Below are 14,432 nucleotides of genomic sequence, written 5' to 3'. Positions count from 1 at the left end.
CACTGCCCGCCCCTGCCGGTTCTCTGAATTTGTATTTTTAAATAGGCTCTGTCATGATTAATTGACCACATATATGAAGTTAAACAACTCAATTCTATCCAAACGATATCTTAAAAGTAAATTCCGTGCCTCAAAAAAGAAGTTTGAGAGCGTTTTAAAACCGAAAGTAAGAAGTGAAGGCACTCGCACAAACAACAATGGCTGCCGTTCGTCTTTTGTCGGCTGCACTCAGGCTGCACTCGGCTTCATTCGGGCTCACTCGAACTCGTCACCTGATTGGCCAACTGTCGCTGTCAATCACAGAACGATGAGCGACGACGCTGATAGGCTCGTCCATTTGGTGTACGGGCTAGAAACGCCCAGGCAAGCCTTCAGGCCAGACTCCTTCCTGAAATCAAATGGAAATGAGATTTCCGGAGGGAGGGTTTACCAGGCTACAATACAGTAGGATTATAGATACAAAGTTTCACAGATTCAAAGGGTTTATTTGTCACTCACTCATAAAAGTACCACCAGTAGTTCCCGCCCCATAGGTTGAGAACCACTGGCCAAGGCATGTCTATTGCCAGTGTTTCCAGATTCTGTGAGAGAAACAAGCAACCAGGTCTAGGAAAACAAGCCCCAAAAGAAGCGACTATGGGCCACATGAGTGCTTTAAACCTACTGTATAGATCGGCTATTTGAAAATAGCAGACCTACAAGCTCAGAAGACGTTGTGAGCTTGTAGATCTGCTATTTTCAAATACAATCTTGGGGTAAAATTATAATAAGCAGACCTAGCAAGTGGCAACACTGTCTAATGCAGAAGTGCATTGGGGGAGAATGATGCTGACAGGACAATAGGAGATCATAACCTTGACAATGTTCTCCCCTTCAATGACAGCTGCTGTTGTGAAGTTCCCTGCACTCTGTTATACATTCTAAATGTTTTCTTTAATTAGTGATGTCAGTGCCCGCGTCTCTAAAGAGCGGCTTCTCCTAATTCGTTCTGACACAGGAGTCAGCTTCACCCACAGTGATTAATTTAATCGTCTGAAAAGTTGTGTTTCTTTAGGCTCGCTGTTGTTTATGCTTTCCGTTTTCGTGCTGAGAATGAATGACGCATACGAGAAACTAAACACAAAACTAATTAAGAGGATGTTTTTTTAAAACAAAATATTAGTTAAATAAGTAAGTAAGGGTTGGGAAATTCTGTCTGATGCATACACAAATCGGAGTTTATATGATTTATAGAGACATTTATATTATGCTTCAGTCTTGGTACAGGCTGTTTTCTCTCAACATGCCAAGACTTAAATGCTGAATGAAGATTAATTAATTTGGTTTCATGAGATCACCATATATTTGCGGTTGCAGCTTCTGGTTTTCTGACACTAAATGATGCCGTTAATATGGTAAATTGTCTGCATTTCTATAAATCTTTTGATTAGTCGAATAATTGAGAACCAGGATTTTTTTAAGAATGAAAACATTGATTAAATAAATACATCGATTGACACAACGTGTTCTGCAAGATATAGCACACGTTGTGTCGCAAAGTGAAGCGTTGTGAGCTTGCAGATCAGCTACATTTAAAAATCTTTTACAACTTTTTGCCTGACATGCCCAAAATAGGGATTTATTTTATAATTGATTAGCTAGATTAACTATTGCACGACTTGCAGCCCTAATTTCTTTAGCTCCATTATTCACAGTTCTTTACAATATGTGTTACCCATTCACGCACTGAAGGTGGACACAAACAGGCAAGACAACCTGTTCATCGGGGGCAGTTATGGGTCTTTCTGAAGCTGCTATAGGATCAGTGTTGCAATGCTGAATTGGAACGTGGTTGCACACTATTTTAATGAAGTGACACGCACGTCGCTTAACACCTACGCTACAGGTCACACAATGGACAATTGATATGCATCTAGGCTTATTCCTATGTTAATCCCCCCCTGGGGGAGCCTTTGTAAACTTTGTTGAGGTGTGAACTTAAAGTTGTTTTAAATCTATGCGTGTGCCTGCACGTGCACCTGGTCAAATAGGTTCCTGCACGGCGTGCAAGGCCGTCCCATAAATTGCAAATGGTGCATTTATATATCGCTTCTATCCGAAGCGCTTTACATTGATTGTGCCATTAACCCATTCACACACACATTCATACACCGATGGCGGAGGAAACCATGCAAGGCACCAACCTGCTCATCGGGAGCAATTAGGGGTTCAGCGTATTGCTCAAGGACACTTCGACACTAACTCTAGGGGTACAGCCACACATGATGGGATACCGGTAGACGGGCGGAAGTCCCATACATACCCATGTTATCGCGACCGTTCTTCCGGTTTTAAACTTAACATGGGTGTGTATGGGACTTCCGCCCGTAGACGGACGGTATCCCATCATGTGTGGCTGTACCCTAGGGGAGCGCCCCAGCCCGGGATCGAACTGGGAACCTTGCGGTTTTCCAGTTCACTCTACCCGGCCACTCTACCCCTGAGCCACTGCCGTCCTATGAGCAACACAACCCTGTATAGGATGACCCAGGGATCGTACAGGGATCTTCCCGTTCACAGATGGCCACTCTATCTTCTGAGTGAGAAAGTAATAGCCTTCTGGTACTTTTAATTCACATGCGCACGGACAGACACAGCAAACACAGACGGCTTGATACCGAAGCACGTCCGTGTTTGCTGTCTCTGTCCCTGCGCATATGAAGTAAAAGTACCAGATGGACTTTGGAGTGCTTGCTATTACTTTCTTACTGTGAATCTTTGTGAGCCGTGCACCCGGCAAACTGCATTATATACAGACTGAGAGTTCCACTCTTATCTTCTGAGCCACTGCCACTGAATATCTTATTTGGTTCACCACCTGTAGAGCAGCAGGATGCCATCTGTGTGATGATGTGGTCAAGGACCATGCTCCTAAATGTGTTTTTTATATCTGGCTGTAGAAGAGCCATCATAAGTGGGCCTAATTATTCTGACATTGTTAAATACAGTACGTGGGCAGGACTTGGTTCAGCACTTTGCCAAAGAGATATTTGAATTTGCTCACAGCTCTGGAAAAACATTTGACGGACTATTTCATAATACCAGACCAGACCTACAGTAAGAAATGACACATTATACACATGCACGTGCGCATTAAAGCCTCGATAGAATGACGATACAGTGCCTCATCGTTTCATGTCTCTGTCTGCTCAGGGCAGTGGCTGCAGCCAGAGGCTGACATGCAGACTGACATGGCAACCACAGGGGAATAAGTGTGATTGATGAGCTTCCGTCAGATAGGACAGCCAATCAGCCACAGTACAGCTGTGATTAAACCATTCAATCCGGGAACGCATGCTGTCATTTTAGATTTTAGCCATAACCATTATTTTATACTTTGAGCTATTCAAAAATAGCAGTAGATCTGTATTTTTGAAAAAATCTTGAACATTTGAACACATTTTTTAATACTTTTTTTGTTTAAACACAAATTGTTTTACTGAAATCTTCTGGGGGTCCCTGGAACAACACATTTTAATGGTTAAAACCAACACAACCAAAATGATATGTATTTGGCCACCGACCCCCATCTCAAAATATTTTGTTCCAGGGACCCCCAGAAGCAAAGATTTGAGTTAAAAAATATATATATATTCAGGATTTGAATATATATGTATATGTTTTTTTTTGCTACAAGCTCATCTACAAGCTCATAGCGCGGTACTCATGCCACACTATGAGCTATGTATAAAATAATGGTTATAGTAAAAATCTAAAATGACACAGATGCGTTCCCGGATTGAATGGGTTAAGCAGCTGCGATTAACTGTCCACACAGCGAGGGACAGCGAGTGCATTTTCCGGCAGCGGCTGCTGCCGAGGCAGCTCCGCGGAGCTGCCGGCGGCGAGTGTGCTGCGTTTGTGTAACGCAGTCCCCACCAATATTATTTACGATTCTGTGCCTATCGGTACATAACTCGGACGGCGCTTAGTCGAATAGCAGACCATCGGCCGGTCGTCGCGGGCACTCGCGCCTGGAGGCGCTCGGGCGCGACTCCTTGGCCTCAAGGTCTGCTGATTCGGCGCGCCTCCGTCATGGTCCAAAACTATACTTTATCGGCGGAAAAAAGAAGTTGACTGCCGCTCCTCCACCGGCAGTTCCGCGACTGCCGCTCCTCCACCGGCAGTTTCCGCGGCAGTTCCGCTGCTCCGCCGGCAGCTGTCGCTCCACCGCCGGCAGTCACTGCCGGGAGCTGCCGCTCCTCCACCGGCAGTTCCGCGGAAGTTCCGCGGCTGTTGCCGCTGCCGGAGAATGCACTCGCTCCTTCTGCACACAGCAGCTACATCATCAACATGATGGGGGGGGGGGGACACTGCCCTTCAACATGCCCTATTTTGGACATGTCATTCTATAGGTGACAGTTAAAAAATTAATAAATCTACATTTAAAAGAAATGTACAGTATAAGCCAGTGGTGTAAAGTAACTACAGTAAGTACATGTACTCAAGTACTGTAGGCCTACTTAAGTACAATGTTTAGGTATTTATACTTTACTATAGTATTTCCAATTGTCTATACTTTTACTTCTACTGAGAAGTCACAACGCGTCAAGTGATTGTATAGATCGGCTACTTTCGCTATCTGTTAAACGACAAAGTATACAGGGCTTAAGTGGTTAACTGTTTTTCTTGTGCCCCAATATACCTGCTTTTTCTCTTTGGAGATTTGTTTCTGGCCTCACAGTCTTTTCTCTCCTGTTTTGCTGATGATCTTCAAAGCCTGCGAGACCCCCCCGGCTGTAGGACTGTGAAGCAGGGCCAACTCCCTGGACATTGAAGAAAAGTTGCATTCTCAGCAAAGACAGAGGTAACTTTGAGCCATTGAAGCCGTTTGCCTTGACTGTGGGGGAATGTCTGATTATACTGTACCAACGGCCAAGTTGCTCCTTGTGGTGGTGATTCCCTTGATGAATATTGTTTGAAATAGCAGCTGGTCAGCTGACGTGTCATTTTAAGATTTATTTGGCTATTAAAAAAATAGCAGATAATAAGTTCATAGCTCAAGCTCACTCGTATTTTTATTTATTTATTGATAACATTTGTGCAAATCTTATATATATTTTTTAAAGTGAAAATTTTTTATTCCAATATTTGCCCTGGAACAAAATGTTTTGAGATGGGGGTCCGTGGCCAAATACATATCATTGTGGGGGGCCTTGACATGAAATAAGTTAGACAACCACTGATATTATAGCAACATACGTTTGAAAAAGAAATCTTTCAAAAATAGCAGATCTACAAGCTCATAGAGCGGCACTCGGTGCCACTCTATGAGCTTGTATATCTGCTATTTTTTAATAGCTAAAGAAATGGATTAAGGTAACAGAACAACCTGAGCAGTTCATTGCACAAGGGACTCGTGGAGGGAGACGGGAGAGGAGGAGAGGACGAGCATCTGTCTCTTCAGCAGCGCTGTGACCGTACAAGTGAGCCCACAAATAATTGGCAAAACATATTTTGCCAACATACTGTATAAACAGCAGATTTTACACTTTAATATTTAGAAATAATAATATAAGCTATAGGTTGCTCAAGGGGGTTGCTTCAATTCACAGCAAATATATGTTTTTATACTTTTGTTTTTTCCGCGTGCTGTATAGGCCACATTTATCTACCGGTTACAGCCAACAGCAAAGAGTAGACTGAACACACTGAAATATTCACGATCCAATCATATACTGTACCTTGGAAATGAAAGAATTGCGTGCGTGCGTGCGTGCGTGCGTGCGTGCGTGCGTGCGTGCGTGCGTGCGTGCGTGCGAACAGAGTAGGTCGATGTCTCTGGGGCAGGCTACATTGAGAGAAACAATTTGACTAGAAAAAAACTTTCTGACATTTTCTTTTAAGGCAGGTCAAATTAAACATGGCAGGGAAGTGGGTGCTAATATGAACATTAAAAGAGAACTTATTTAGAGAGTTGTCCGGGAAGCCCAGTTGGTAGATCACTCGCCTTTGGACCACAAGGTCCTGCGTTTGATCCCGGCACTGCCAACTCATTAGTAGCACGGCTTCGGTAACTAATGCCCCTCACTTCGACTGGCAGTCCAGCCCCTCACCACACCTTTTAGCCTCGCAAAGCCTTTGCTCTCCCCTGGGGGAGAGTCTAGACTTTAGTCTACCGAAACATCATGACCACGGCCAATCAGTAGCAAGTAACATTACACATCCCAGTTTGGCCCTGTTTGTCCTGCCTCAGAGCACTCTAGAGTGAGCCCAAAATGTGCACCCTTTTTGGCCCTCTTCGGCTGCACTGAGCCCACTTTGGCCCAGGTCCTTGTATATGAAGTTGATGGTAGGTGTTACAATCCATCTCTCAGGGGTCTAGCTATATAGCACATTGAAATGGAGACAGACACCGATATTGACAATAATCCACTCCAACCAACTTGCTTTTTTAGTTTTATTTTCTTTCATTTAACTCAATGGGAAAACATTCTGACTGGTATGCAAACGTCGTTAACTACATTAACCCTAGCATCACTATTTTGGGCATGCCATAATTGGTAAAAATGTTCAAAAACAAATTCTAAACACATTTTTCAAAATACATGATGCCAAATGCTGTTATGTGTGGGGAACTTTTGTTGTGTATGTCGAGTGATTATAATAATTTTCCACAGTTATGCATCTCTTTTTACATTGCTGGTTGTTGAAAAATGTGCAGTGTACTCTGACTACAAATGCTTCCTGTCCTGGGCCTTCTCCACTGCCTAAATTATGCATACAATCCTCACTGTGTTTTATTTGAACGGACTGACCAAAGTCTGGGTATGTTTTGTTTTGTTTTCCTCTCTGTCTGGAAGGTGTTATGAGAGATAAGAGAGAAGCGAGAAGTTTTTCCCCAGCCTGTGCACCGATATTGTATTATAATTTGTGCACCTGAAAATCAAATAAATAATTCTTTGAGATAAAAAAATAGAATAACAACAAAGGAAAAACATTTCTCAATGCGAACAAGTTCGCATTGAGGAAAAGGTCATGCAAGGACAAAAACACATGTATATATTTACAGGGAGTTTGAGCAGTCATCCTACTATAAGTTCAAGTTGTGGTGGGTCTGTCTGGGGCGGGGCAGGCAGATATGCCCATATGGGCTGGACATTCACCATGCGTTGTCAATGCAATAACCCCCGGCAACGATGGGTAGGCTGATAACGTGATGCTTTCAGTCAAAATATGGGCATATGCCCATATCATTGCAAATCGGCACATCACATGCCATACTGTATGGCGATACCTGTGTGTGTGCCCAAGTGATGCCGTCAGCACAAATCAACATGGTTAGGCAATGGTTTTATGCCCAATATGGTGGACGGGGAAATTTATATAGTTATGTGGTCATTCTCATGCATTCTTCTCCTTTTCTCTTTGGTCGTTTGATCTGGAACTGCATCTATACTGACGACCTACTACTGTAATAACCAATTTTTCTTTGAATTTGATAAAGAAGATGCCTGCCTTCTCCTCCTCCATCCTAACATTACGGACCACTCTTCTATCACATTCGTCATACTGCATTATGCATACGCTGTCACTTATATTGGCTATGAAGCAACAAATGTGACGTGACACTCTGCCAATCGAGCCGACAGTTTGGGTTGGCCATTCAGGGAAGCCGATAATCTCCCGAACACACAGAGAATTGTGTGCGTTCTCCTTAGACTCCACGCCAAGACAGATAAAGATATTTGAGGCTTTTCGGTTCTCGGAAACCGTTCGGTTGCAAAACGTGGCACCTTAGGAGTGAGAGCGGGTTGCCTTTTTACACAATGTGCTCCATAGCTGTAATGTTAGACAGTCATAATGCAATGGGATATATAGCAATTAACCCACCGCCCATCCATATTACACCAATTCATATAGACTTATAACTCCCCTTGACTTCTAGAATACAATAAAATTACCCTACACTTGCACAACTTACCTTCAGCACAAGTAACAATAATGCCACAGTTATGTAACATTCTGAAAACATTTATCCATCTCAAACTTCCACTGTGGATAACAAGCATGAAGTTTTAACGGCTTAGAAGAAAAGGAACAGCTCTCAGTCTAACAGCCAGACGGTAAGGTTAGACAGACATGAAAAAAACTCCCACAGGAGCAACAAGCATCAATCTGTCAGCCAGTTACACCCAAACAATACGAGAAGAAAAAAAACACTTTTATGCAATAGATGTGATGTGCTTCAAAAAGTTTGAGTGGTGTAAACTAAACTAAACTAAACTAAACTGAACTGAACTGAACTGAACTGAACTGAACTGAACTGAACTTTAGTGGTCAAATTCAAAGCATTAGACAAGCCATCAATAATTCCAAAAGTCAACACAGCAATCATACGAAAGAAACTGTGCAGCATCGACACCTGCTGCCTCTGGTGTGTTTGTGTGTGTGTGTGCGTGCGTGCGTGCGTGCGTGCGTGCGTGCGTGCGTGTGTGCGTAAGTGCGTGCACACCTCAGACACATCAACAGTCCATTCCCAAATCCCTCCCAGACTCCCTCCTTCCCTGTCTGTCTTTGCACTTCTTCCATGACAACTATCTGTGTGTTTGTCTATTAGCAGCTTCCTGCAGTGCTCCCCACAGACTCTCTGAGGGACAGCGAGTGCATTTTCCGGCAGCGGCTGCTGCCGAGCTGGAGCTGCCGGCGGCGCGAGCTTTGGGAGTGTGCTGCGTTTGTGTAACGCAGTCCCCACCAATATTATTTACGATTCTGTGCCTATCGGTACATAACTCGGACGGCGCTTAGTCGAATAGCAGACCATCGGCCGGTCGTCGCGGGCACTCGCGCCTGGAGGCGCTCGGGCGCGACTCCTTGGCCTCAAGGTCTGCTGATTCGGGGCGCCTCTGTCATGGTCCAAAACTATACTTTATCGGCGGAAAAAATAAGTTGACTGCCGCTCCTCCACCGGCAGTTCCGCTGCTGCCGCTCCTCCACCGGCAGTTTCCGCGGCAGTTCCGCTGCTCCGCCGCTCCACCGCCGGCAGTCACTGCCGGGAGCTGCCGCTCCTCCACCGGCAGTTACCGCGGAAGTTCCGCGGCTGTTGCCGCTGCCGGAGAATGCACTCGCTCCTTCTGGACTCTCTGACCTCGTCACCCAATGTCATCGGGTCTCTCTCTCTCTCTCTCTCTCTCTCTCACACAGCGCGGCATGTCACAATGTGTTCCTGTGACAGCACACTATTTTATTGTCACATGATGATATAGCATCTTATTGTGATGAAGAAAGGACTTTATAAGTGTCCCTTCGTGTGACAAAATAAAATTAAAACTAGAAAATGTGCTCCTCGGAGCACAAGTCTCCGCCAGCAGACCTGTGCTATCGTTTTTTTGTCATTTAGGGATTCTTTGTCTCTGTTTAGTGTTCTTTGTCTCTGTTTCTTAGCTTTGGCCTTCTGCGCCTTTGCTTCTTCATCAGGTTTCAGACGATGATTTACTGCTTCTTCAGTTTGCGTAATGGGAGTTAGTTGCATTGTGTGATCTCAGCTGTGATTTTATTTCGTCATGCGTCCCTCTAGCCAATCAAAAGCATTGGTGTCAACATATTGTCACGTGGAGCTTGACCAATGTTAGCTTGGCTAGGGGGGGGGGGGGGGGGGACACACAGCGGGACGAAGCGAAAACATACTCTCCGCCTCCGGCGGAGACAAAAAACAAAAACAATTAGCTCTCCTGGCTGGGTAGAGCGGCTGCTGTGCCGTTCGGACCACCCTGATGTTTTTGTTTTTGTTTAGTTGTCTGTCTAGAAATCTACAACTGCTATCTAAAAAGTACATTTCAATCAGAAACACTCACGTCAAATTAGATTTAACCATTTATTGTAACAAATGGAATATAGTTAAGTTTGGCGTTAAGGCTCCGCTCTTGGAGATATTCCCTGAATTTTGTCGAAGCAGCATGCTAAGCAAAACCGATACAATATCAAACAATAAGCAATACATTGACATATTACAAGAGAAACGTTGTGTGGCTAGGGCTGAGAATATCATCGAGGACATCTACCATCCCAGCCATAATCTGTTTAAACCGCTGCCGCATCCACGGCCGGGCAAACGGTATAGGAGCCTGGCGAGCAGTAGCACCAGACTCTTGAACAGTTTTTGCCCAGCAGCAATCAGGCTGCTGAACAAAAAACAAGTTTGGTGACACAGCACAGATTGAACTGTGAAATGTGCTTAAAGGGACACTTTTTATAAGCACTTTTTCTTTGACTTTTTAGGTATTATGCACTTAGTCACTTTTGTATTGTATTTTTTTTAGTCATTTATGCACTTTATGCCTCTCCTCTCTCTCTCTATGAGATGACTGACTACCTATCCTTTTAAACTGCAATGATGAGCCTGCACAATTAAGAATTTCATCCACTTTACCTGTAATGTGATGTGACAATAAAGATTGATTCTGATTCTGATTCTGATATTAGATTGAATTAGCAGATATAAATGATAATCACAGGTATTTGAGCCTATGACTCTAATCAAAAGGTGGAGGAGGGAGCTAACAGAAATGGTCAGGCAGCAAGACCAGCAGAGACCTAGTGAATACGAAGCCGTATTTAAAGGAACCTCTTTGCTAATGCGTGAGCTGTGATTGGAGGGGGGGATCATGCTCCTTTAGATTACGCAGTACCCATTGTAACCTCTGTCAGAGTACTCAGTGGGTAAGCCTTGAGGCCCATAGGGCAGGAGCCTATCTCCTGTTTCCTTAGCGTGAGGCAGCTTGATGTACAAGTATTCCCCCTGGACATGACCCTAGTATGTCGTAGGGACTTAACCCCCAATCCAACCCTTGATGCTGAGTGGCAAACAGGGAGGCACTGGGTCCCATTCCCAGTCTTTGGTATGACCCCGCCTAGGATCGAACCCCGACCTACCGGTCACAGGGCGGACACTCTAACCACAAGGCCACTGAACTGTGATAGTACTCAGTGCAGTACCAATAATCATAGTATTTATGTGCCATATTCATGCCATATTATGTTTTTAGTTCCTGTTTGTGGCAGTCATGGCCGCCAGTTCCCACCTGATGTTGTGTGGAAGTTCTGACTGCTGCACACCGTACTGAATAACTGCTAACTTGCATAACGACTTCAGACTAGGACTTAAGTCTAAGACAACCAGGTCATTGGGCATTGTGTCTCCTCTTGCAAAGAAGATGATACGATCTCCCACCACGCAACAGCACATCCAACACATGTGAGATGGGCCTTCCCCCTTGGGTTCAACCTTCCTCCAGGAGAAGGTCTCTGGATTAAATTTCCACAATTGATTAAATTTCTTGTTCCAGCCAACACCTATGTACAGCTCTCCATTGTGGACAAAGTCTGAATGACCGTGTCCTGAAAGCTGTGCAGAAGGTGTGTTCAGTCCTGAAAACTGTGCAGAACGTGTGTTCATCCAACAGTCGGTTTCTGTATCAAACACTCTGATGGTGTCGTGGTAGTGAATCTGCTGGCTACTCCAGCCTCCAAATACAAACATCTTTGTCCCGATGATGGTGGCAGAGTGACCAGCAGAAGGTGGCAGAGTGCCTCCGGTATTAATTAAAGACCAGACCATTGTGGTGGTGTCCAACTTGTGCATGTCATTAGCATATACAGTATTACCATCAATGCATCCTCCATAGACATACATGACCTTACCCAAGACACAGGCTGAGTGGCTGTACCTCCTCTTTGGAAAAGTCCCAGAAACTTTAGGTTTGAACCACCTGTGGGTGTCGACATCAAACGCATAAAGCAGGTTGTGGTGAGGACACCCTCCCCACATGTAGACTGTATCTTCTATCAGCACAGCTGTGTAGCCCTCACGCCTGTCCATGGATGGAACCTCAAGGGGACGTTCTCCTCTTCCATCTGTCTTCGGGGGCAACTTTGCCCAGCGCAAAGACAATGTGTTGAAGACGAGAACCTCAAGCTGATAGATGTTATTGTTGTTGTTGTGGTCGTTCCCTCCGAAGGAGTAGATCTTGTTCTGTACGACCACAGCGGTACGGGGGGGTCTCTGGGAATCTGTTCCTCCTTTTCCTTTCAGGTGAATCGTCCAGTGAAACATTTCACACACCAGCAAGAGCTTGAATCAATGTTTGGCAAAACAGTTTTCGGGATAGGTTACTAGACAGTGGTTCAACTTGTTGTCGGTGCTAAATTACATCTTGTTTATTTCAACATTCATTTTAAAGGACAATTATGTGGTTGTGATCACGATGCTGTGATGTCATGGCGTGACTTCATGGCATAGACCATATTCACACGGCGTCCGTTTTGGAATTTAACATTGAAAGTGCCACCCCGTTGCCGTGGAAACCCGGGTGGCACTTCATTGACTTAATAGCAACAAGGCCGCCGTGTGAATATGGTCTATTATGTGTAGAATAGCCAATGACGGCCATTTTGGTTTTACATTTGTTCTTCAGTTATTATGACATCACTCATCTCCATATTTGGGCACATCAAGAGACAGACATGCTAATGCACTGTTTCTCAACGTCCTGTCTGGCAACCACCAGGGGTCCAAATGGACCCTATGGGTCTGTAACTCTAATAGCCGTTTCACACTCAGGTCCCGGGTGCGCACTCTAGACCGCTTGGCTAGTGTGAATGTAGCGAATCGACCCGCGAAACGGGTAACCGTTCCGTTCCCGAAACCACCTCCGGAGGCAGTTTCGGATCCGGATCATGCGTTTTCGGGTACGGTATGCTGCAATGTGAAAGCAAGCGTACCATTAGACGGAAGTGGCCCGCTATTTGGAATAGGTGACGGTATATAAACTCGACAAAAACAGCCAACAAAAACACTGCTCTTCTAGCCGGTGCTACTGAATGAATGAAAACGCCCCAGAATGCATTGCGCACTTAAGGTGGGCTGGTGCATATTACTCTTAAGGTGGAACATAACAATTGAAATAATAATCAACTTATATTATGGGAGCCTTTCTAACAATTTTACTCATTCAATTCTGAACCGATTCTTAAAATTTAAAATTCTCTATTAGCTGTGAAGGGCCTTCTTTCATGTCTATCAGTCATGAAACATTGGCGGGTCTCCATCGCGCATTTCAGGTGCGCGAGCAGCGCATATAGTATATCTTGTGGGTATCTTGTGGAGTTTCAGCTACTATGCATCCCAGAAATATATAGCTTATAAGGCTTTGTAATTTGAAATTTGTAAGTAAATATGGTAACTCATTTAGATGTACAGTAGGCCTACGTAGGTTTATAGTTTCCCAAGGACTATAGCCGTTTCACTCATGATGCAATTTCTCTTTCATAACAGATACATACATGTGCCAGATAATCCCCACACCAAGAGAGTCAAAAAAGAAAAGACGTTGGATTGATGTACTTTATTTAGACATGAGACATGAGAAACAGTACATGGAAGTACAATTCACAATACAAGGTTTCAGTCATTCAGTCGGACTTCACTGTATAGGCTACTATAGTTGCCTTTTCATAAATGATATATTTTTGTACTTAAGCTGTCGTGAAAGTTTATAATATTTAGAGAAATTAAAAGTTTCAAATACAAAAGTATTAGTAGTTGTGAAGGTTAGCAAACTTGACATTTAGACTGAATGTTTCCTGTATCCTCATCTTGCGCTAATGCACACAAGTGTTTCACCAGGTTTTATTTGTGTTGTTTCTCATAAGCGTACATCCGTTGTCCGTCAACAACACAGCATTCTGTGCATTGACGCGCTGAGCGCTCAGTGCGTCGGTTGAATCACTCCCCAGCCGCAACCCATATTTCTGCGAGCCCAGCACAAACATTGTCGCATAGTTGATGACGTCTGTGTCCACAGGGGAAACACTATGTGCATGCCGCCACCTGTAGGATCGGGGGTGTATATTCATGTGTTCTCTGGTGCGATAGGATCTATGCCCAATGTGAATGCAGGCCAGCATTCGATCTGGGAAACGTTTTCAATGAAAACGGATCCAGTGAGAAACGGCCCTAAGAGTGATTCTCAACATTTTTTATTTCACAGACCCCCAATTTGATACCATGTTGATCTCTGGTACCCGGCTATAGATGGACAGACTGTCTTTCATTTTAGTTCCATTTGCACACTCTCTGAGTTACAGACCCTCAAGGGGTCCATTTACGGACCCCTGGTCCCCAGACCTGGCATTGAGAACCAGTGCACTAATACACACATTCCTGGAATATAGGCTCTAGGCACAGCAGCCATATTGTACAGAAACTGGGCCTCTTTCTTACTTCCTTCACAGGTGTTACCAGTGATACTAATGAAATCTCTGTTCCATTTAGTGTAGCAGTGGTTCTAAAAAACGTCTTAATTTCAAGGAGCCCCATAAATCTGAGAGTGTACAGGTCCATTTGGTTCAATGTGTACACTCTCAGAGTTATACACCCGTTAGGGTCTTTTTGT

Source organism: Gymnoscopelus braueri (genome assembly GCF_963280865.1).
Source record: "Gymnoscopelus braueri genome assembly, chromosome: 2".
Classification (NCBI taxonomy): domain Eukaryota; kingdom Metazoa; phylum Chordata; class Actinopteri; order Myctophiformes; family Myctophidae; genus Gymnoscopelus; species Gymnoscopelus braueri.
The sequence above is the reverse complement of the archived record's forward strand: the minus strand, read 5'-3'. Positions refer to the sequence as shown.